This window comes from Rhamphochromis sp. 'chilingali' (genome assembly GCF_963969265.1).
Source record: "Rhamphochromis sp. 'chilingali' genome assembly, chromosome: 19".
Taxonomy (NCBI): Eukaryota; Metazoa; Chordata; class Actinopteri; order Cichliformes; family Cichlidae; genus Rhamphochromis; species Rhamphochromis sp. 'chilingali'.
Window position 1 is genome coordinate 25,094,590 of NC_137946.1, and position 22,872 is coordinate 25,117,461.

A 22,872-nucleotide genomic window follows, 5' to 3' on the forward strand; every position below is an offset into this window, starting at 1 on the left:
TGCAGCCCTACAACTTGACTTGTGTGGGGTAAGATGTCACAGGTTGCCATTTGTGTGAGGAGAACTGGTGATTGGCCAAGTTTGTGTTAGTGTGGCCAAAAATACTCGTGCTTCTTCAGTGTCTTGTGTATAGTTGTACAATGGCAGGAAAGTTTTTTTTCTGTAGAAAATCTTTCCCCAAATGGATTGCAGTAGAAGTCTGGCAGTCTAATCCTGAATCAATGTGCAAACCAGTGAAAAAGAAAGTAAAAAGAAAACCAAAGAGAGCCCTTAAAAACAAACAAAATGCCTACTTTGCATCTCAAATAGTTGATTCTGTTCATCTGTACGTATCGTTTTCAGTGGGAATAACTTTGCCTCCTTTTGATTTAGTTCCTGATACAATGCATCACCTTGACATGCCCACTAAAGGCTGCTGTTTGGTTACATATATACACTCTTATAAGCAGTGATGATTTTCAACAGGCCAGTTTGAATCAGAAGTCACTGTTTGTTCTCAGTGCAAATGTGATGTCCGATGCACTATAGATGCAGAGCGCACTGTCAGAGAGAAACCTTAAAAACAGCAGCCAGAGATGCACAAGCTTGAAGGAGAGGTCAGCCAAATTTAAATTGGGTATGGCTGTTCACTTTGCATGGATGGAATTGCAAATCTTTGTGACTGCACCTTAAAGAGATGAGACTTGTCTCTTTCACATCAAGCAGCTCCATTCACATCAGTATAAGCTTACGGTTTAACACATATTTAAAGCAAAACTTTGTAATGGAGCACCTAAAGTACTTTTTTTGCCATCAGAGCCATTAACAGGGACCGTTCTATCTTATTTAAAGGATGGTGTCTGTTTGCTGGACTTATGGTTTACTTTTCAAACTTTGTGTCAAAGTCGAGCAGTCCTCCTGCGCTTTGGAACCACTTGGCAACTTCACATGTTGTTTCAACACCCATTTCCATAAGCCATACCCTAAACTAGATGTTTAGTGGTGTTTTAAGTAAAACCTGAAAGGAGCAGAGGCCAGAGTGGAACCAGATAGATCATTAATATATACAAGAAAGCTGTTTATTTGCATCATACAAAAAAAGAGTTAATTGTGGAAGTGTGCGTGTGAAATCTTTCTGCCCTTTGTGCATGGGCATGGTTGTAACATTAATATCTATTTGTACACACTTGGCAGGATTTTTCAGCACTACATGCAAGTCAGGATCAAACTTGACAACAAGAACAATTCAGATAGTAGTTCTGTTTTTTTTCTCTGCAATCTGTTAAATTCTTTGGCTTGTAAATATTTTATTCACACACACACACACACACACACACACACACACACACACACACACACACACACACACACACACACACACACACACATATCTATATATGAATTGTTTAAAACTCAGTTTGCAAGTGTGTTTAAATCCTTGCATCAAGCAGGCGAATACTAAACTTTCACTATAAATGTCACTGAAGAATAGCTGCATTATTTTTGTATAAGTTATAATAACTTATAAATTGGCAGTATTGGTAAATCTACCACTTTGCTGGAAAATGCTTTAAATAGAAAAGCAACTTGTAATGGGACTTTAAAGGAGCCAAAGGGCAACTGTAAAAAGTTTTCACTCTGCAGTGTGATCATTTGTCTGCTCCAGAGAGCTTTAACAACTCTTATAACAAATGTCAAAGTCTCCATTTAACAAGTGTTTTTCTCCTCTTGGCATTCGCTCCCACCTGTCTGGTGTCAAACTTGTCCTTTAATTTCCAGAAAACATATATGTCTATATGCATTTTTCACCCTTAAAAAAGTTCCTATCTTTTTTAATTGACTTGTCTAACAGATGGGCTGTCATATCGGTTTCTCTTAACAGCCACATCCACGATTCACCCACTAGAGGATAATGGCCAAGTGGAAAGGTGCCTTTAGGTGCCTCCGAGCCCTTTTTCTCCTGCTACCTTGGCCTGATTAAAACAATTGAAGGGGAACACACAGGATACTTGACCCAAACGGTCTATCGCAGTAAATTGCTTTTGTTAGGTGAGGCTAGTGCTATGCCTGGCCTGCCTGAAGTCTGGCAGTCTAATCCTGAATCAATGTGCAAACCAGTGAAAAAGAAAGTAAAAAGAAAACCAAAGAGAGCCCTTAAAAACAAACAAAATGCCTACTTTGCATCTCAAATAGTTGATTCTGTTCATCTGTACGTATCGTTTTCAGTGGGAATAACTTTGCCTCCTTTTGATTTAGTTCCTGATACAATGCATCACCTTGACATGCCCACTAAAGGCTGCTGTTTGGTTACATATATACACTCTTATAAGCAGTGATGATTTTCAACAGGCCAGTTTGAATCAGAAGTCACTGTTTGTTCTCAGTGCAAATGTGATGTCCGATGCACTATAGATGCAGAGCGCACTGTCAGAGAGAAACCTTAAAAACAGCAGCCAGAGATGCACAAGCTTGAAGGAGAGGTCAGCCAAATTTAAATTGGGTATGGCTGTTCACTTTGCATGGATGGAATTGCAAATCTTTGTGACTGCACCTTAAAGAGATGAGACTTGTCTCTTTCACATCAAGCAGCTCCATTCACATCAGTATAAGCTTACGGTTTAACACATATTTAAAGCAAAACTTTGTAATGGAGCACCTAAAGTACTTTTTTTGCCATCAGAGCCATTAACAGGGACCGTTCTATCTTATTTAAAGGATGGTGTCTGTTTGCTGGACTTATGGTTTACTTTTCAAACTTTGTGTCAAAGTCGAGCAGTCCTCCTGCGCTTTGGAACCACTTGGCAACTTCACATGTTGTTTCAACACCCATTTCCATAAGCCATACCCTAAACTAGATGTTTAGTGGTGTTTTAAGTAAAACCTGAAAGGAGCAGAGGCCAGAGTGGAACCAGATAGATCATTAATATATACAAGAAAGCTGTTTATTTGCATCATACAAAAAAAGAGTTAATTGTGGAAGTGTGCGTGTGAAATCTTTCTGCCCTTTGTGCATGGGCATGGTTGTAACATTAATATCTATTTGTACACACTTGGCAGGATTTTTGTTGAACCATTTGGTGTAAACAATCAAAAGTAGAAAAGAAAAGACCTTTATTTCCTGTATGTGTTTTAACCTAATGAGCCATCATGTAGTGTGTGACAGATTTGGGTTTGTAATCAATATATAACAAAGGGGGATATCTTAATCATCAACCGTCTTAAGCGACCTCAGCACTGAACCGTGTGAAGAACAAATCATTTGCTTTTTTCACAGCTATAAAAGAAACAAACAAAAAAAGCGAAAGAGATTTTACGGCCCACGTGATTACCTCTGTCAAAAAACGTGACCGCAGTGGCAGTTTACGGCTTTCAGGAGGGCCAGAAGCCAGGTATTCCCCACCATACATATAATTAAAACTGATTATATATCTGTATCACTAGCTTTGCCTTTCTCAGCGAGTCCTTGTTTTCTTTTAGATATTCTGCGCAAGCTGTTGAAAACCATGAGTGTGGGACTTGATCCTCCTTAGGTTGCTTTTCTTTTCCTAAGAGAAAATTGCATGTGATTAAAGAGAAATGTCAACATTTTCCGACAACTTGTAACCCTGCACTGCATAGCTTCTCTAATAAAAACAGAAATTATGAAGAATACTCTTCAGCCGAAGTGACGAAATAATCTGAAAGCAGACAAACAAAATGTTTTTTCCGTTGTGCATTCTCCTTCATGATGAAGAACATTGAACTGTAGAGATTAATTCTACTGTTGAGAACTAAGAGTTACCAAAAAGTAGTGCCATTCTGCATAAAGAGTGCATGAAAATGAAAAGTTTTATTGTGTGTATTTTTATTTTCATGTTTATCGTTTGTGGGGGTTTTGTCCATATGCAGACATTCTACGAGACAAACTTTCTTTGCTTCCCTATTTATTAACAAATTTTGGAGTGTTGTGACTGAATGATTGTGGTAAAAATCCAGGGGGATTCAGGTGTGACAGTGATACTGTTGTTTTGACAGCATGTTAAGGTGAAGTCCCACCTGAACTATTCAAACATGGCAACTGAAGTCATTGCACACAAACCCCATGTGAGCCTTTGATAAGCCGTGATTGGAGAGATGGAAAACAGAGAACAATAAAAACTAAAATCGTAGACGAATGCATGAAAAATGCCAAGAAAGAAAAAGACAAAGATGGTAAGCGTGACTGGAAAAGTCATGAAACAGAAAAGAAAGAGCTGGAAAGACAGAGCGAGGAAGAGACACTGAGAGAGTAAGGACTTACTGTGGACTTACTGTAAGTCCTCAGTGTGTCACTCTGATATCTAAGCCTAATGCCGACACCTAAGTGGCCCTCATTTAGTCTGTTAGGAGCCACCCCGGTCAGCACATGTAAGTGAGGTGGAAGCAGACGCAGAAGAGGACAGGATGTGCAGGTTAAGGTAGGGATTGACTGGATATGGTGCAGCGCAGATGTAATCCTGTCTCTCCGCTGCTTGAGTTTCGATCTCTGTTGACGAGGCCATGTGTTGAGATTTGCTCCCGGGCCTGGAGATACTGCATCTTTGAATTTGTATCACAAAACTGTGCAGCCAATTTGCTACAGGACAGTGACAGAATATGCGGAAGAGAGAGTTTACATCTGTATACCTGCGCAATCCTTCTAACCCCCTCTGGGGAGATAACCGGTCATTTTGGATTCTGCACTGTTCAGCTTGAGGTCCTGGCTGTGTGCTTAAGGCAGCAGCAGAGAACACAGTGCTTCACTGTCTTAGTAGTCTTCACACAGGTTTCACAGACAAAGTGCAGACAAAAGTCTGAGCTTACACCTGTAAATGTGCCTCACTCAGACTACCTGCTGTAATCCTGTGAGCCGCCACAATCCGCCAGTACAAAGAGAATTGATGATAGGGTATTATTGCAGTATAGTAAATACGGCCCACCCTTAGAAGTGCCTGAGATTATATATTAACACTGTTTTCCTAGATGCAACTGTACCAACACTGAGCTGCTCTTTAGTTTGTAATTAGATGATGGATTTCTAGATCAATCGTTGGATGAAACTACGTTGTGATTATGGTTGTTTGTGTAGATTTCAGCTGCTTAACGAATAATAAATGTTTAGCCTAAATTGTTTTGTTCACTCTATCATGCAGCGTCATTAAGATGATGATGTTCTACAAAATCTGCATACTTAAAAGGTTAAGTAATGATGCCAGTATTTCACTGTAATACCTGCCGATCATGTCTCAAAGCTTTTCAAAATATATGTTATGGCAGAACTGTTATTAAAGTCACAGATGTCAAGTGTCTTATATAGTCTTACCGTAAACTGTAAGATTCCTGCCATCAGAGATGGTGTGGTGAATTAAAAGATTATTTAAGAAATTGCAAACTTTTCTACAACAAACCATGTCTTGGAATAGAGTAAAATAGATTATTAGAAGTGTGGCTATGTTGACTGACAGGTAGATGTACATTGTTGCTACTGCTGCTATCTGCCTGCTCAGCATCACCTCGGCTAATTAGAGTCACTAACCTCGCGTTTTGCATTGTGGAGCATTTTTTAAAAATCCAGCTATTTGACAAATATCAAGGCTTGTGTGATTGCTATGTGATTATTTGTAGTAACAACCTGCATAAGGGGTCTGTGATCAAGTTGTGGAGGTTGAAATTCTAGAATTTTTGTTTTATGTTACTTAACGCTAACTAGTATGCACTCACTAGGCACTTTGTTAGGTACACATGTTCAACTGCTTGGTAACACAAATATCTAATCAACCAATCACATGGCATTAAGACATGTGCCTACATGCTCCCCAGTATATCTCTGACCTGTTGAAACCTCATGCTTCATCCCGAGCACTTAGGTCTTCAAGTCAGAGGCTACTGGTGGTCCCACGTACTAGGTTTAAAACACGTGGGGATCGAGCTTTTCAGGCACTGGCACCTAGGCTGTGGAACTCTCTGCCGTTGTCTTTACGCTGTCTAGACTCTACTGACTCCTTTAAAAAGCAGCTGAAGACATTTTTATACAAACAGGCTTTTAATTAATTTTAACTTGTATGTCTGATCTTATTGTAAAGCACTTTGTGATTTTTATCTGTGAAATGTGCTATATAAATAAATTTTACTTACTTACTTACTTACATGTCTAAATGCACTGAGTTTCTTTTACTGCTCGTGTCAGCCTGCTGAAGTTCAATCGAGCATCGGAACGTGATATGGCTGTTGGTGCCAAGTGTGCTGGTCTGAGTATTTCAGAAACTTCTGATCTGCGGGGACTTATCATAATCATGTCAATGGTTTACAGTCAGAAAAGGAGAAAGTAGCCAAGTCAGTAAAAATGATCTTTTGATGTCAGAGGTGAGAGGAGAATGGCCAGACTGCTTTGCACTGATAGGAATTAAACAGTAACTCAAAAAAATCACTTTTACAACCAAATGCAGGAGAAGCAGATGGGCTAAGAACAGGAATCTGTGGAAAATCTGTGATCTGATGAGTCTTGATTTCTGCTGCGGTGTTTAGAATATGTCATAAGCAACATGAAAGCCTTGATCCATCCTGAATTGTATCAACGGTTCAGGCATTTATGTATTTCAGATGCACCCGTACAGTCTGTTGTTCTACCTTGCTAACTAAGCAACCTAGCATTAACTGATAGCTTACCCTTCCGCAGTCTGCTTGGTCCAAATGGTCATTTCTCGCTCGAAAAAACTGATGGAAATGACCAAAAAGCATTCTTCTTTAGTTAGTCGAAGTCTTTAAAGCTTCACAAACTAAAGAGTGACGTTGTGATGGTGACTCTTTCTATGTAACAGGATGATGGTTATTCGTCTCACCTTAAGAGTAAATGTTTTTATACATTTAATTGAATCACTTCTGGTGATGATCTAAAGAACTTTTTCTTTTCTTTCTTCTTTTTTCCACCCTGTTCTTAATTTATAAACTCAACATGGTCACTTACTTTACGGACGATAGAAACTAAGTTGTTTGACTGGCTTTTATAATCAGATTGATGTTTCTTAACCTGATTGAACTAACGAGTCTCAGTTAAAATAAGCAGATTTTCAATGAAGTAAAGGCAGCATCAGATAAATCCTCTTGATTCTTGTTTGTCTCATTTGGACTCCAACAACAACAGCCTGGCTCAGGGCAGTAATAACTTCCCAAACTATTTAGCAGAAGTTCAGTGGCTTTGAATAGCAGGTAAATCCGAGTCACAAAAAAACGATGGAGGCTTCAATCAGCGACATTACAGCCTCGAGTTAAATGTTTTGCCTGTTTGTCACAAAGTCACTTCGGTGAGGATGGGCTTTGAAATGCACAGATGCGCAGAGATCCTGCAATGAAACGTCACAATAACTCAGCTAAAGAGGCATGTGATTACAAAGAAAGCTGGCATACACATGTGCGCAAACATACAGACGCTCTTCCCGTTTACCGTTCTCCCTCTTGTTCTGGCACAGTCGGTGTGTCAAAGTGACAGAGGAGCATTTGAATAGCTGTAGCAACAACATTGAAGGCAGGGCGACCGCGTGATGCAAGACTGACACTCTTAACCTGCCTCTATCAACACGCACGAACTGCTTCAATGGCAGAGTGGCAATTCTCTCACGGCTCTAGTCAAAACAAGGTGTTCACACACTTTGCATTGGCCAGAAAGCTTCTCTCTTCTACACACAATGCTTATTTGTTGTATTCACACACATAAAGAGCACAAAAAACAACATGCTGTTCTCATAAACTCAAAAGAGCCCCTGAATCCAGGTGAAAGCCCTCATTTCCTATTGATTTCACCAGTTAAATCCACTTCAAGCATGAAGAAAAAATGAAGTTTACAAAAGGATTTTCAATTCCTAAGAAGATTTGGATTACTATGGACAGGCTGCAACCTAATATTGAAAAGATAGTCTTTATAGTTTGTAAATTCATGGTAGAGTACAACAGTCTTTTTACTAATCTGTTAAGGCCTAGAGATAATTAAATTTAGCTTTCTGAGTCAATCTTGGGAAACTGATATAAAAGATTTTTGGCAGGATGATCCCAAGAAAGCACTTTAGGATCTTCTTACGTGCACAAATTAATGGATGAAGTGTCATGCTGTAAAATCAGAGTTATGCCTCCACTGTCTTTTGTCAAGTAGTAGCTTTCCAGGACCAAAATTTGACAGGAAGTGTACAATGTGCGAAAATACAGTCACAGAATGTGACCGCATTCAGATTATACAGATATCCACATTAACTACTTACATTCAGAATTGAAACAGAAATTCTGAAATTCCTCAAAAAGTTGCTGCAGAGTTTATTTTATTTTAGTTTTTTTAGTAACAAGAAGGTTCAGATAGATACACAAGGGAAATTGTTGAAATAGTCTGAGGTTTAATCTTTTCATCGCTCTTTCTAATCGTGCCTCTGGTCATCATTAAAACTCTTGCTTGTGGTTTGCCTCAATCAGCTATGGTGTTTTTTTACCCTGGAGGAGTTATGACTAAATTATTTTTAACCTGTGACGAAAAATAAGCCCTTGAAAAACAATCTGCCTTACAGACAGCCCACATAATTTCCACTCTGAAAGATTGAGAGAGATTTTACACCAACGGTGTTTACATTAGGCATCAAACACGTGTAAATGTAGCATGTTGGTTTATGAATCTGTATCCCTTCATAGAGCTGCACGTGGTGAATTACATGGTTGAAGGATGGTTGAGTATAGAATAAGGGTTGAGAATAAAGGTTGAGAAAGCTTCGTCCAAAGACACCATTAAAATTAGCACGTGTGCGGGAGATGCTGAAGAACTTTGGAGGATTTCTTGCCACGCTTGATTAACCCGAAGTCCAGATTTAAATCTTTACCTCAGAAGAACAGCCTAATCACAAGCAGTTGCTCCCTGCAGCATGCAGTGATACTCTAACAATTAAAAGTAAAAAAATGAAGATGATTAAATTAATAAAGTGCATGCATATGTTGTACATATTAACATTATCATATTTTACAGTGAGCAGAACAAGATCAGTGGACTTTTACACTTTATTGTGGCTATCTTTGATATTCCTTATAGAGGTCAGTCCCCCTTTAGTGCTTGACTATCATTACCTCACAGATAGTGCTTCCTGTAGAGTGACAAGAACGATTTTGGTCTACATGATCTTGAGGTTAAGTAGAGGAGGTGAAGGACAGTGTAATTATCACCGTGCAGATTTTCCCTCGAGTCCTTTGCACTGTCTCTCTCGCTGTCTGCTTTCCTTTCCTTAGCATGACAGAATTCCCCGAAGCGTGACCTGTCAGTTACTGCTGTTAAAAGAATTGGCTCACAAACAAAAACAAAGGAGCATGCACACGTGAGTAGCTGCAGTAACAAGTAAAGATTCAGGAAGTCTAGTTTAGAGCACACCCTGGGAGACTATTACTCTTAATGTCTGGCTTTGAATTGAACAGTCAAAACAAACATAATCATGCACATACAGTGTGCGGGCATTAGTGCACAAATAAATAGATTTACATTATGTGAAGAAGTTTTTGATTCTGCTTTTTTTTTTTTTTTTTTTTTTAGTATGCACGCAGTCAGCTGGACAATTGCAAGAGCATGCATGTGCATGCGTAAACTGTGGCTCATGATTAACACTCCCAAATGACTCATCATGACATTAAATGAAAATGAGAGAGCGATCAAATTATCTTTTATCCGCCGGCTGCTGCCTGACAGAATCGCAACTGTGTTTGAAAGTTACAATTTTTTTTAAAAAGCCTCTAAGGCTGGGCTGAAGTTCAACGGTTTCAGGATGTCTGCCATGCTCCACCCGTGTACTATGTAAATCAGACAAATGAGCAAGATTGCATGATGTAATAAGGGAGAAGACTACAATGTTTGGGTGTGTCAGAGCATGGAAAGTTTAAACCAATGAGGTACCTCGAAGACAAAGAAAGGCATGAAGTCACCTTTGGAGAGCCTGTTTTTGATAGGCATGAGAATTTTGAAAAAACTATTCAGTGCACGTATTATCGAAATCACTCATTCTCAGTACTTTTCACTTCAAGTTTCACAAACATGCCAAATGTTTTTGATTGGTTGCCTTCATCTAAGGAGTCATAGTTTGTGTGCAGATAAAGTTCATTATTTTTTGCATTATCGTCTTGATGCATTTTTGCATTTAGTTCAGCATGTTAGATTAGAGGCAGTTATTGTCATTTGTGATGGCTATCCTTTTCATAACGCTACTGAAGGTTTGCGATATTACTGTCACTTCTTGGATGTTGTGTTTTGGAGTGCAGAGCTGTGTTCAAAGCGCTTTCCTGCTTTCCATTATAACATTAAGGGAGATATATACAGAATAGCTTATATTTGATCATCATTTTATAAGTCATGATTTCCAGAAAGCCTCATCTTGTGTTACTTCTAATATTAAAAGATGAAACCTTAGTCTTTGTGGCTTTTGATCAACACATTCTTCTTGCTCCTGTAGGTTTGTCTACAGGTTTAACCTGATTCTGCCTGTGACATGGACAATTGCCTTGCAAGTATTCGAAGAAGCAGAATTTGCCAGTCAGAGTTTCTAGTAATAACTCCTTTCAAATATCATCCTCCATTTTACGCACGCCATCTTTTGAAGGTGTGAGATGTGTAGCTCTAAACATTTTGACAGTTTATGGAAAGTGTTCATGCTTTCTGCAACTATAAAAAAGCACAGTGAAACTAAGGGCTTGTCATATTTCATCCTCACTGGAGGAACATACCTACCTCTCAGAGTTTTTTCCCAATCTTTTGTCACATTTGAAAAAGAAGCGTACAGCCAGGCAAGTAGTTTTGTGAGGGACAAAGTGGCATTTTTGTCTTATGCTTCCACTGGATGCCAAGTCATGGAATCAGCATTACTGATTGTAATTTCAATTTCACGGTTATCAAGGCAGCGGCTATTGAGATTTCGTCAAAGAGCTTAGACGTGAATCTCCGAGGAAACATCAGGGGATAAACATAAACAGATTGCAGTCATAGTTAAATATAACACATTCAGATATGGGTGTGGAGTTGGTACAGGCATAGCTACCACGAAATTCCACCCACGCTGTTTTATACAAATGGTTTGTGTAAGTTCTGTGAGCTTTGTTAGATTCAGACGTGCATGGCTGAAGTCAGTCTGTCAAAACTCTTTTGTGAGTCATGCATCTGTCAGTACACTGTAGCACGTTAACAACCAGCGCCAACTTTGTAAAGGTCAGTTCACAACATCCCATGTGGTTCTTACTGTATTTTCAAGGTATTTGTTGTGACTTGCTGGTTTCAAGTAGTCTGAACTCTTGAGTGTTATAATACAATTTTCAGTGAGTGACAGGTTATGTGGTTTTTGTTAGAAATACCTCACCTTACAGTGACATCTAGAGTAACACTGATCCAGTAGTGCTCTATAGATACCAATTATAGGTTGGTGTAAAGGATACTAAAAGATTCCTGCATACATGGAGTGGAGTGTTGGATTTTCCTGAATTCCTAAATTGCTGATGTAGATTTAGATGACCTCCATTAGAATAACTAGGCAAAAAAAAGGTATTATCAACATTGAAATTTTGCAGAAAGCTGAATTGATTGTCAGGTGAATGCCATGTTATTACTGAACCACGCTGAGCTTGTCAAACAGAATTCTAATCAATTCACGTGAGGGTGTCTGTCGGTTGTATTTCAAGTAAAGCTGCCTCGGGCCAAAGAGATATCAAAGACACTGGGCTGTGACAGCTCACACCAAGAAGAATCAACACCTGTGGATTTTCAGATATTAAAACATTTAGAGTCTTTGTAAAGGTGGATCATGTAAAGGCATGACTGCCTGAGGATATGAACGTTTGTTTTTGATCAGTGGAATCTATCTGCATTTTTCGTCTTTTGTCTCTGCAGCTGTTGTTTGTTCTCTTGTGACCTGAATCAGGATGAGAGCTGATTTAGCTGAGCTAATGACACATATCACACTAAAGAATCATCACTTCAGTTCCAACGCATCACTTCACTTTCCAGCATTTTGAACTGCTGCTTAGATCTGAAGCTTCCACTACGCCTGCTAATCAGCACTACATGCAAGTCAGGATCAAACTTGACAACAAGAACAATTCAGATAGTAGTTCTGTTTTTTTTCTCTGCAATCTGTTAAATTCTTTGGCTTGTAAATATTTTATTCACACACACACACACACACACACACACACACACACACACACACACACACACACACACACACACACACACACACACACACACACACACACACACACACACACACACATATATCTATATATGAATTGTTTAAAACTCAGTTTGCAAGTGTGTTTAAATCCTTGCATCAAGCAGGCGAATACTAAACTTTCACTATAAATGTCACTGAAGAATAGCTGCATTATTTTTGTATAAGTTATAATAACTTATAAATTGGCAGTATTGGTAAATCTACCACTTTGCTGGAAAATGCTTTAAATAGAAAAGCAACTTGTAATGGGACTTTAAAGGAGCCAAAGGGCAACTGTAAAAAGTTTTCACTCTGCAGTGTGATCATTTGTCTGCTCCAGAGAGCTTTAACAACTCTTATAACAAATGTCAAAGTCTCCATTTAACAAGTGTTTTTCTCCTCTTGGCATTCGCTCCCACCTGTCTGGTGTCAAACTTGTCCTTTAATTTCCAGAAAACATATATGTCTATATGCATTTTTCACCCTTAAAAAAGTTCCTATCTTTTTTAATTGACTTGTCTAACAGATGGGCTGTCATATCGGTTTCTCTTAACAGCCACATCCACGATTCACCCACTAGAGGATAATGGCCAAGTGGAAAGGTGCCTTTAGGTGCCTCCGAGCCCTTTTTCTCCTGCTACCTTGGCCTGATTAAAACAATTGAAGGGGAACACACAGGATACTTGACCCAAACGGTCTATCGCAGTAAATTGCTTTTGTTAGGTGAGGCTAGTGCTATGCCTGGCCTGCCTATCTGCCCGTGTCTAGAGGGGATTTGAGATGCATATACATGAGCGGTGCAGGTTGGGAGGGGAGTCAGGTGGAGTCCTGGAGTCCAATTTAGGTCTGCTGGGAGAGGTGAGGAGCACAAAGGAGAATGGAGAAAAGGGCATGAGGCGAACCTAATAGAGCTTCCTGCTAACAAGCCCCATCTCTGGGCTTTAAGTCTGATGTCACCACATCTTCTCCTCCTCTTCTAGGAACGCTCACTGTTTGCCTCTGCATAATGTCCCACACTCATTTTGTTATGCTGTAATGCTACTTTCTCGCCTTTCCTCCTCTCACACCAATTTGGAAGGGCAGCAGTGAGTTAAAGACCATTTCTCTTTCTGCCTCATTTGTAGTGGCATAGAATAGCGCATGTTCTAGTGTTTGTTTGCATGTTTGTGTATCTGTGCATGTGTGTGCGTGTTGTCTGTCAGACAGGTGCTTTGTTAAGCTGCTGCCAATCATTGTCTGGGTTGTCTTCACCTCCCACAGGAGCGAGGTTTTTTCTTCCACACACCGTTTGTTTGCAAGTGTAACCAAAAGGCTGCAGGCAGGTTCAGGAGAGGGGATTACATCTCTAGTGGTTTTTTCCCATCTTTTTGATATTTCTCATGCGTCCCACGCTCCAGAAAGTCACAGGAGTTCATTAAGGTGGAGTCCTTTTTAGCAGTGCTTGGGGTCTGATAGGAAACAGGTCAAAATGTTTCTCTTAGGCAGCATCCTTTTTTTTTAACAAAGTCAAAAATCTTTTTACTTCTTTTTGTTATCTAAGTTCAGGTTATGGAAGTCATACTTCTTGTATGTGAAAACTAATTTCATCCAAGATGAAAGTGGAAAAACTGACTGAGGCATTTCTATATCGATTAAAAATGTGAAACTCAAAAAGCGAAATCAACATGGTCACAGCCTCTTTAGCAAATCCCCTCCTTCCTAAAAACTGATTTCTCTCTAAACTCACTGTATTAAGGCTTAAAAGGAAGCTACTTTGATTCACTGGTATCCAAACACATTAAGCAGGAGCCCGGCGCTTTCTGCTGGGACAAAACTCTTGTACCTCAAGCTAGACCCTTCCACCGTGTTGGTAGAGTTGGTGGCTTTATGATCATTTTAATTGCATTTTCTGACAAATAACACAGCGTACTGTAAGGTACAGACCATCTAAGAAGTTGATGCTCCACTTTTGATGTTCTTTATTCTGTTACGTGATCAATACGCTAAAGTTGAGGTTTCAAAATGCGAGAGTTGAGGCTCAGGTGTGAAATGTATAGTTTTCAGAGTTTTTATCGGTTTTCAGTGTGATTTTGTTATCGTTTTTATCATTTACTCGGTTTTCCTGGGTCTTTTCACGTGTGTTATGAATAAATTTTCTTTTTTTCGGTACCGGTAATAGTTTTATTTTGTTGTATTTATCCGCGACACCTTAAAGGCCGGTCCATGAAAATATTGTCGGGCATAAACCGGTCCGTGGCGCAAAAAAGGTTGGGGACCGCTGGTGTATATGATCGATTATTGTGGTCAGTATAGTACAACCTAGTACCATTCATTAGTGTACCTTGTGGGCCAAAGTCTGACACATATAGTTTACCACATACTGGACACTCAAAGAAATGCTCTGCAGTGTTGGTTCTGGTACTTGATGCCGCACGCTTTTTCACTTGGCTGCTTTGTCTCTTATTTTCTGTAAACGTCTCTTACCTTATATCATCATATCACATTTCCAGGCGAGTTATTTCAGGGTGTTTATAGCGAAGCTTTTTGTCTTCCTCTTGGCTGTTTATGCTTGGCATCTGGGCTTGCAAATTGTTAAGCTGCAATTGATCTATTGATCTGTATTTCAGGCATGTTTGCTGTTTAACCCAGGGGTGGGCAATCTCAGTCCACGTGTCCCTGCAGGTTTTAGATCTCACCTTGGGTCAACACACCTGAATCACATGATTAGTTCGTTACCAGGCCTCTGGAGAACTTCAGGACATGTTGAGGAGCTAATTTAGCCATTTAAATCAGCTGTGTTGGTTCGAGGACACATCTAAAACCTGCAGGGACACCGGCCCTCGTGGACTGAGATTGCCCATCCCTGGTTTAACCCCTTTCCAGGTTGAAACATCAGTTCAGTATTCTTAGTGCTTATTGTTAGTTCAATTGTAGGATTTCTTTTATTTCGTTACTTAGTGACAAAAATGCTAACATAGAGGTTTTTAAAATGCAGACAGCAGAAGTCATGGTGACTATGACCATTTTTTATATATAGTGAATCATTGAAGCCAATAAGTTCTGCTCTTTTGATTTAAATTACAGCATAGCTGCTTAATAGAAGGTTTCACAAACTCGTCAGCCCAAGACTGCGAGGCAATACGTTTTCAGTCAGGAAAGGTGTCTGTACACAGCCTGCACCGTATGAAAAGATAATGCCAACCCTGCTGCTGTTTGGCAAATGATGCAGAATAGATGGATCCAGAGATTTGGATTTATTTCTTAGGATAAGTGAGCCATTTGATCTACTGCTCTTGGCAATAGAGAAAAGTCAGCATGTTCACGCTCTTAAGACTTTGAATATATGTGCAAAATTTAAAGCAAATTTATCTAGTTGCTCTGAGATATTCTAGTCTTAACCAAACTGTTAGACTGGCCGATATGTCCATTCTTTCATTTGCTAGCTTAGTTGAAATTGCCCAGCATATGTACCGGTCTTTCTCGCACACGCACACACCAAAAATTGCGGTCGATTCAAATGCAAAACCCTTTTTGACCCCACAAAACCTCTTGAATGTGAACAGCTGCTTAAATTGAGTTGTGTTACCACTTGATCATTCAGGAGGTGCTCTGTCAGTGTGCTGGGTTAAACTGGGAGCTTGTCTGCTTGTCAATCAAAGCAGTACAGGATGAAACATCTCTGTCAAAATCAAATTCACCCCCCGTCAGCTGCACCGCACTGCACTCATTTTGACATCTTTGTTAAACAAGGCCTCTGACAAGTCCTTTCTCTGCAGGCTTAGATAGGCTACCTGGGGAAATCACAGCTGTCTGGGTGTGTGATTGTGTGTATGTACATGTCATACATATCCATGATGCCACCTCTCCTCTACCTAACATGAAAGAAAGGCTGCGCGCAGGTCTGTGTTAGAGCATCGATGTGCTTGGGTTTAGTGACTCCTGGGGGTAATTGACAGGCTCAGGCTCCCTTGCTAATGCTGGTCTCACGGGGGGCAGTTAGGCTGCCTATGCTCAAAGCTGCAGACCTCCACTCATGGAGAATGCATAAAGGGATCTCTAGTGGATCTGTGGATTAGCTGCACTGTAAAGAACGGGGTGGCAAACAAGGCCACAGCAGGTGAAGTTATTCATCATGCTTCACTTGTGTCTATTTGTATGACTTTACAAATTGCACCAAGTATTATAAACAGAAAGACCAATTATGCCTGCATGATATCAAATTCAAAAACCTATAATTGCAGTGCAGTGAATTTGGGCTTGAATGCAGAATTTTAATAATTGCACAGGGTATTTCCTTTTATGTTCTGAAACCATAGTGATGTGTTTATCTTGATTTATTAAAGGTTTTACTGATTGGTTGGTTTAGTACAGTTTCATTATTTTATTCAGTATAAATCAAAATATGAGCAGTTATAGTATGGTAATAGTATGGTAATATACAGTATAGTATTATGTATGTATTTGTACACATTTGACCCTCTGTGTATTAGAAAAAAATGTAAGTACATTCAAACTTGTGCACCCAATACTTATTTAAGTCATTAAAATGTATGCTGTATAATAAATCCACCCTGGAAAAAGAACAGTTTAAAGAAATCATTAAAAGTTCAAACGTACCATGACATTCACACCCGTGATGAATACATGTAAACATTTGGCCACAACTGTACAAACCCAACTCAAACATACAGAAAAGAGCACACCTCTGTCCTTTTTTCCACAGCTTCTCCTTCCATATCTGAGTATTTCTAAGGTAATGTTTGCCACCCACAGGCAGCCTGACATGACCCAACTTGAGGTAGTGCTGACCTGGTAGGTCTCTGCCAGTGGCGGAATTAACAAATACTATCTCTCATCCAGAACATCAAACAGGGCATGGCCTCAAGGAGGAACTAGGGGAAAGGCTAACAGGTATTACTAACGTTGTGTTTGTAGATCTTATCATTTAATATTTAATGAGCTCTTGTATCTACAATGACCCAGTTCTCTACCAAATCAGGCGTACATAATTAATTTACATAGCCATGAATCAAGTATTAGTATTACGAGCAGAAGTAGCAACTGACAAAACACCTCAAACACAAAGGGTTTTTTCATCACTCTGGAAAAGAAGACCAACCATCCAGGCAAGTGCATCAAGCAAAGAAACAGCAGGCACTGTAGTATGTAATACCCAAGTTCTATATTTAATAGTAGTTACTAATAAATATTGAGGGTAAAATCCGTTTGGACATTTTTTTTTTGCATATTTGTCACACTTACATGTTTCAGAAAATCAGAGCAATGTTAATTTATCTGTGGCAAAGATAACCTGAGTAATTAGAAAATGCAGTTTTTAAAGCTATGCAAACCTCCCTGGCCTTATGTGAAAAAGTAATTGCCCCTCTTCTTGCTAAATTATGAAGTAACTGGGAGTAACCAAAATTTTTTCAAGTTCACTAGCCACACCTAGGTCTGATTACTGTCAGACCTGTTGAATCAAGAAGTCACCTGTCTGACAACACGAACTAGGCTAAAAGATTTCAATAAACAACACATCATGGCGTGGTGTAAATGTCTGTTTTTAATGAGAAACAAAGTCACTGACATCTGTCAGTCTGGAAATGGTTACAAAGCCATTTCTAAGACTCCAGCAAACCACAGTGAGCGCAATTATACAGAGGTGAGGCCTGCAGTTTGCACTTGCCTCAGTTAATGTCAGTGTGCATGATTAGAATAGACTGGGCAAAAATCAATGGGAGAATTCCACAGCAAAAACCACACAAACCCCCCACAGAGGCTTGTTTCATATTTGTCAGGAAAAAAAAAAAAAACATCTTTATGATTTCAAAGACTTTTGGGAAAACAATCTTTGGATTGATGAAACAGAAGTTGAACTTTTTGGAAGGTTTGAGTCCCAAAACATCTGGCATAAAATTAACACAGCATCTCTCAAAAAGAGCACCATACCAGCCGTCACACATGGTGGTGATAGTGTGATGGCCTGGAGCTGCTTTGCTGCTGGATGACTTGCTGTAATTAATGGAACCATGAATTCTGCTCTCTAACAGAAAGTCCTGAAGGAAAATGTCCAAACATCAGTTTGTGTCCTGAAGCTCAAGCTCACTTGGGACAATCTTCATTTAAAAATGGCATTTTTTTATGATAACTTGGGTTATCATTAAAATTTGCTTGGTGATCTAAAAGATTGAAGTGTATACAAACAATAAGAAATCAGGACAGAGGATTTTTTTTCTGGAAGAGAAGACTTATAAGATGAAAATTGCTGTTTAACACTCCAAATATCCTTTCCTATGATGCATCGACTGCTTTTTACCTCCATCCATTTCCATGATGATTTATATTAGGCATGCTAGATTCTTGAGCTGTGTGTTTAATGCCGGATCACAAGACCTGATAAAGACTTGCACACCTTGCTGTCTTCATAGTCAGACCTCACAGAGATAAAATATGAAACCAAACATAACACGCGAGACACTTGACACAATTAGCTGTTCATCAGAACAGCAACCGTGCCAGCAACACCTCTCCTAACACATCTGCTGACAGAGCAGGAGAGCATTACATCAAAAAGCGGCATGCCCATGCTTCGTTGGTTTCTGAAACTGCAGCGTGACACAACTATTTTATGACTATATGAAATACATCTTGTTGTCAGTGATGTTAACCAAGCATGGCTGATCACAGAGGATGTGTTTATTTTCTCTGTTTGAGCTTGGCGGTTATGTCTAAAGTCAGCAAAAGTCAGAGCAGAACGTGGTCATGTTAGATGGTTGTAATAAACTGATTACGATCTGACAGCATGTAGATAAACAATAGCTGATATATCACTCAGTGTGCCAGAGAGACTGTGTAGAAACTGGTGTGTTAGAGGAGAACTTTTGATGTCGCTGTGTAGACTTCTTATTGTCCCGCATTGGGAAATGATTGGTATAAATATCTAAGCAACAGTAAGTAGTTCTGCTCCACTCTGTTCAGTTAGAGTCCACTTTTCTTTGCCCTCTTCAGCCCATTTATATGCCATTTCAGGTGGCTTCATAGCTATAGTCTAATTGTACAATAAACTCAAATTCCAGACACTGACAGTTTCTTGTATCTCTCTTATTTGTTGAACAAAGTACGACTGCACCTGTGTAACGCAGACAGGATGTGGGTGGCATAGGGTTAAGTGCTCCTGAGCAGGTAGCCCTGTACAGTCACAGGTCTGCTTTTTTGGGCTTGGCTTGGCACTGTACAGATGGCATTCTTCTGGGGTAAACAAGACATAATCTCTCCCTGCTGCGTGTAATTAATCTCTGCCTTTTGAATATCCCATGTGGCAGAGAAATGTACAAATGTGTGTGGTGGAAGGCCACACAGTGCTAAACCCCAAGGCGTGGTTGCCTGGTATGGTTGCCTCCTCAGTGGATGGCTGTTTGATTGGTATGTTGGCAAGCTGACAACTTGATTGATGGGCTTTTCTTTTTTTCCTCTCCTTTCTTTTTGCTAAGCCATTCGACTGTTTGTCGTACTCCTGCTATGTTTCTCTTCACTTAAGATGATTGGTTGGTTGGTTGATGCTCATCTGGCTGCTTGTGGTTCTTGCCCTGTGGGAATGAATATGATGTTAGCTGGTTTTCTTTAAACCTTAGAAATCAACCTGATGAGTAAAATGTTAATGTAATTATAGCCAATAATTTAAAAAAAGGTGAAAATTACATTTATAGATCTGTCTTTATTCTTTGAATATTAAAACGAACATGGAAAAATGAAGAAAAGACTTAAGTTTAACGTTCTCCATAACAAAATCTAAAGTTAAAGTTAAAAAACATACCCCTTTGTTTCATTTTTAATATATAAATCTTATTCTTTCTTAGTAGATGGTGTAACTTTATTGTGCATTCACAATACAATGTTTTTTCTTAGTCTAGAACTAGAAAAACTGAAAACACCCCCAGTTGGTTAAATTTCTTACTGTAGGTAGAGTGGTGGCCCCATGATCGGAAGGTCAGGGGTTCGAATCCACTGAACGGCTACCCTGAGGTACCCCTGAGCAAGGTACCATCCCTAAACATTGCTCCCCGGGCGGCCAGTGGCCGCCCACTGCTTCACTGAGTGAATGGGTTAAATGCAGAGAGGAATTTCCCCACGGGGATCAATAAAGTATAAATTATTATTATTATTATTTTATGAATATACAAAGGCAGCCACTGGTTCAAAGATGTTAATATGCCACCCACTACTACTCGGTGTTGCAGCCTTGACAGACAGCTGTGCTGTATCCCTGAATGGAACGATAAACATCAAACAATGTTGAAAATTAATTAATTATTTAAAAAATGCATAAGTAAAAAAGAACAAAAAACAGTGGCTGTCTGTTGGCTTCATTAGAATAAACTTGACTATCGGAAACTGAATCTAATCACATTCGGCACTGGGATGTGGACTCTAGCTAAGGGTTAGCCACTCTATAAATGACTGACATTGTGTATCATTATATACAATTATATATTATATAATGATATTATGTTATTATATACAATGTAAAGTTTCAAATTGAAAACATGATTTGATTAAGAGTTTCATACAACTTCCTACACACTGAAAAAAATATGTTATAAAAATATTAAATAGATTGATTGATTAAATTAGGATTTAAAATTATTAGAGTGGCTGACTTGTCTGATTTTTATTTTTCTCATTTAACTACTGTTAAATTTACCATTTGCAAATTAGTTATCATGAACATCCCTAATTTTTCTATGATGGCATCAAGAAAGTTTCCATTAGAAAACGGAAACAAACATTTTTTTTTACCTTATAAATAACAACTTGATTTATTTTTTATTGTGGAGTTGTGCCATTTCAAAATATTAAGAATACTGACCAAAAAATTCATTTTTAATCTCCATGAGTGTTTAATGTTCGGTATGATTTAAAGTATTTTTGGCAACACATTGCGAGTATGTCCAGACTTGCCCATAAGTGGTTCGAGAGACTCCTCTTCAGAAAGTTGGTGAGAAGGACGTTTAAGGACGTGATGTTTAAAAAATTAATCCCTGGGTCTTTAATGAGGTATGTGGCTCTGCCGCATGTGGGTTTCAGCTGTAACAGTCATCACTGGGTATCGGCCACAAACATTTTTATTTGATTCTATTTTTTCCTGGAGAACTTTAAGTGTTTGTGGGTACAGATTTTTTTTCTGTGAAATGCAGAGATGAATAACAAAGAGAGAAAGAAAGCAAAATGGGACTGAGATGACAAAACCTACAATATTTTCTTTTCTTTGTGTGATTTATATACACGGATGTGTATTGAAAAAGTGTATGAGTTTCTTGACACGTATGAATATAACTGATATATCTTTCACAATGCGACCCTGTCATTTAATGTGATTTAGTTGGAGAAATGCAGAATCACACAAAGAGTGTAATTAAATTTGCTACAACAGGAACATAGAAAAGATACAGTACACACTAACTTTTGTGTATCTACTTCTGTACATGAATACATAGAGTCATAATAAACAAACTTGCATAATATACCATTAAAGATTGGTATATTATTGATATATTACCATTTAAATTTTACAGTGAGACACAATTATAGATGACCCAATTTCAGTATTTAGTCCTGAGAAAAAAAACTAGCTTCATGATAGGCAGATTGAGTTTTTTGATAAGATGAAAGTGCTATAGAGTACTCTCAATACAAGAATGGGTTGAGGACATGGCAAGAGTCGCAGCATTTAATGTCTTACAAAATGCAGTGAATATCTACTAATATGTTTTTGTTTTTTTGTTTTTTGACTCTCATCTCGGTCTATAAACTGTGCCAATGTTTTCTAATAATGGATTTGAATGAATATATGATTCATAATGTGTTTTGGGAAGTGAAGGCTCTGTGTTTGTTGTTGTTTTACAATTTTTTATATAGATTTCAATCAGTGAGAGAATGTGTTTAAATGCGCATAAATGTTATCAGCAAAAGAACCATAACCTTAATCATTGTTTTGATTTATATTTTTGTCGCTTTGCTTCTGGAGGATTTCTTATCTGCTAATCTGCTATCTTTTTTGCTTACTCCTTCAGCACAGGTGCGTAAAACACTTTACGAGAAAGAAAAGAGAGTTACTATAAGTTATGACTAGGACTCATCTTGGTAAGCCTGACTTTCATGGATCATCAGCAGCCTCTTTAGTTGATCCAACATCAGTCATGAAGTTCATGGGTGGGTTGTTGTCAATCGCCACTGTGTAGCTTTTGCTCTTCCCATTTCTTGCAATAGAGGAGCTAATGTACTTCCTGTAGTCCTGCAAAAAAAAAAAAAGTTTTACAGTTTTTTGTTGTTTCAGTGTTTCAACTGGCAACATTTTAACACAGAGTTGTACACATGCTTTGAAGGTAGAAAAAAAAGTATAAAGTAGGTAATCGATCATCCGCCAAGTTATTCAGACCATCATAACATTGTTTATTATTACATTTGAACAATTGTTGTAAGATGAATAATCAGATAAAGCAAGCATCCACAGCCCAGGTCTGCAATTACACAATTACACTGTCTGTAAAATGAGTCTTTGTTCTCATACGTAATTGTCAGACATTGCACTGTTGCTATTGAGCAAAGCATTTATCCATTAATCTTACTATTTTCAATCAAGTGTTTGTTCAGTCAGAATGCAGGATGAAGGTGTGTGTATTCTCGGTGTTATTTCCTGTCCTATTGTGTGTTG

At 38.7% G+C, this 22,872-nt stretch overlaps 1 protein-coding gene across 6 annotated transcripts in view; it reads left to right on the forward strand.

Moving 5' to 3' along the window:
• The window catches only part of LOC308386691 (uncharacterized protein), a 77,247-nt gene that overhangs the window by 29,123 nt on the left and 25,252 nt on the right, over positions 1-22,872 (forward strand). Inside the window, exon 1 of one of the 6 annotated variants that reach the window (XR_013969843.1) lies at positions 4,376-4,415. The exons of 4 other annotated variants lie outside the window; for them this stretch is intronic. The gene's annotated coding sequence lies outside the window, so the exon portion shown is untranslated. Of the gene's footprint in view, positions 1-4,375; positions 4,416-22,872 lie in introns of those variants that run through there. One more of the 6 variants, XM_080866406.1, reaches the window with a different exon arrangement.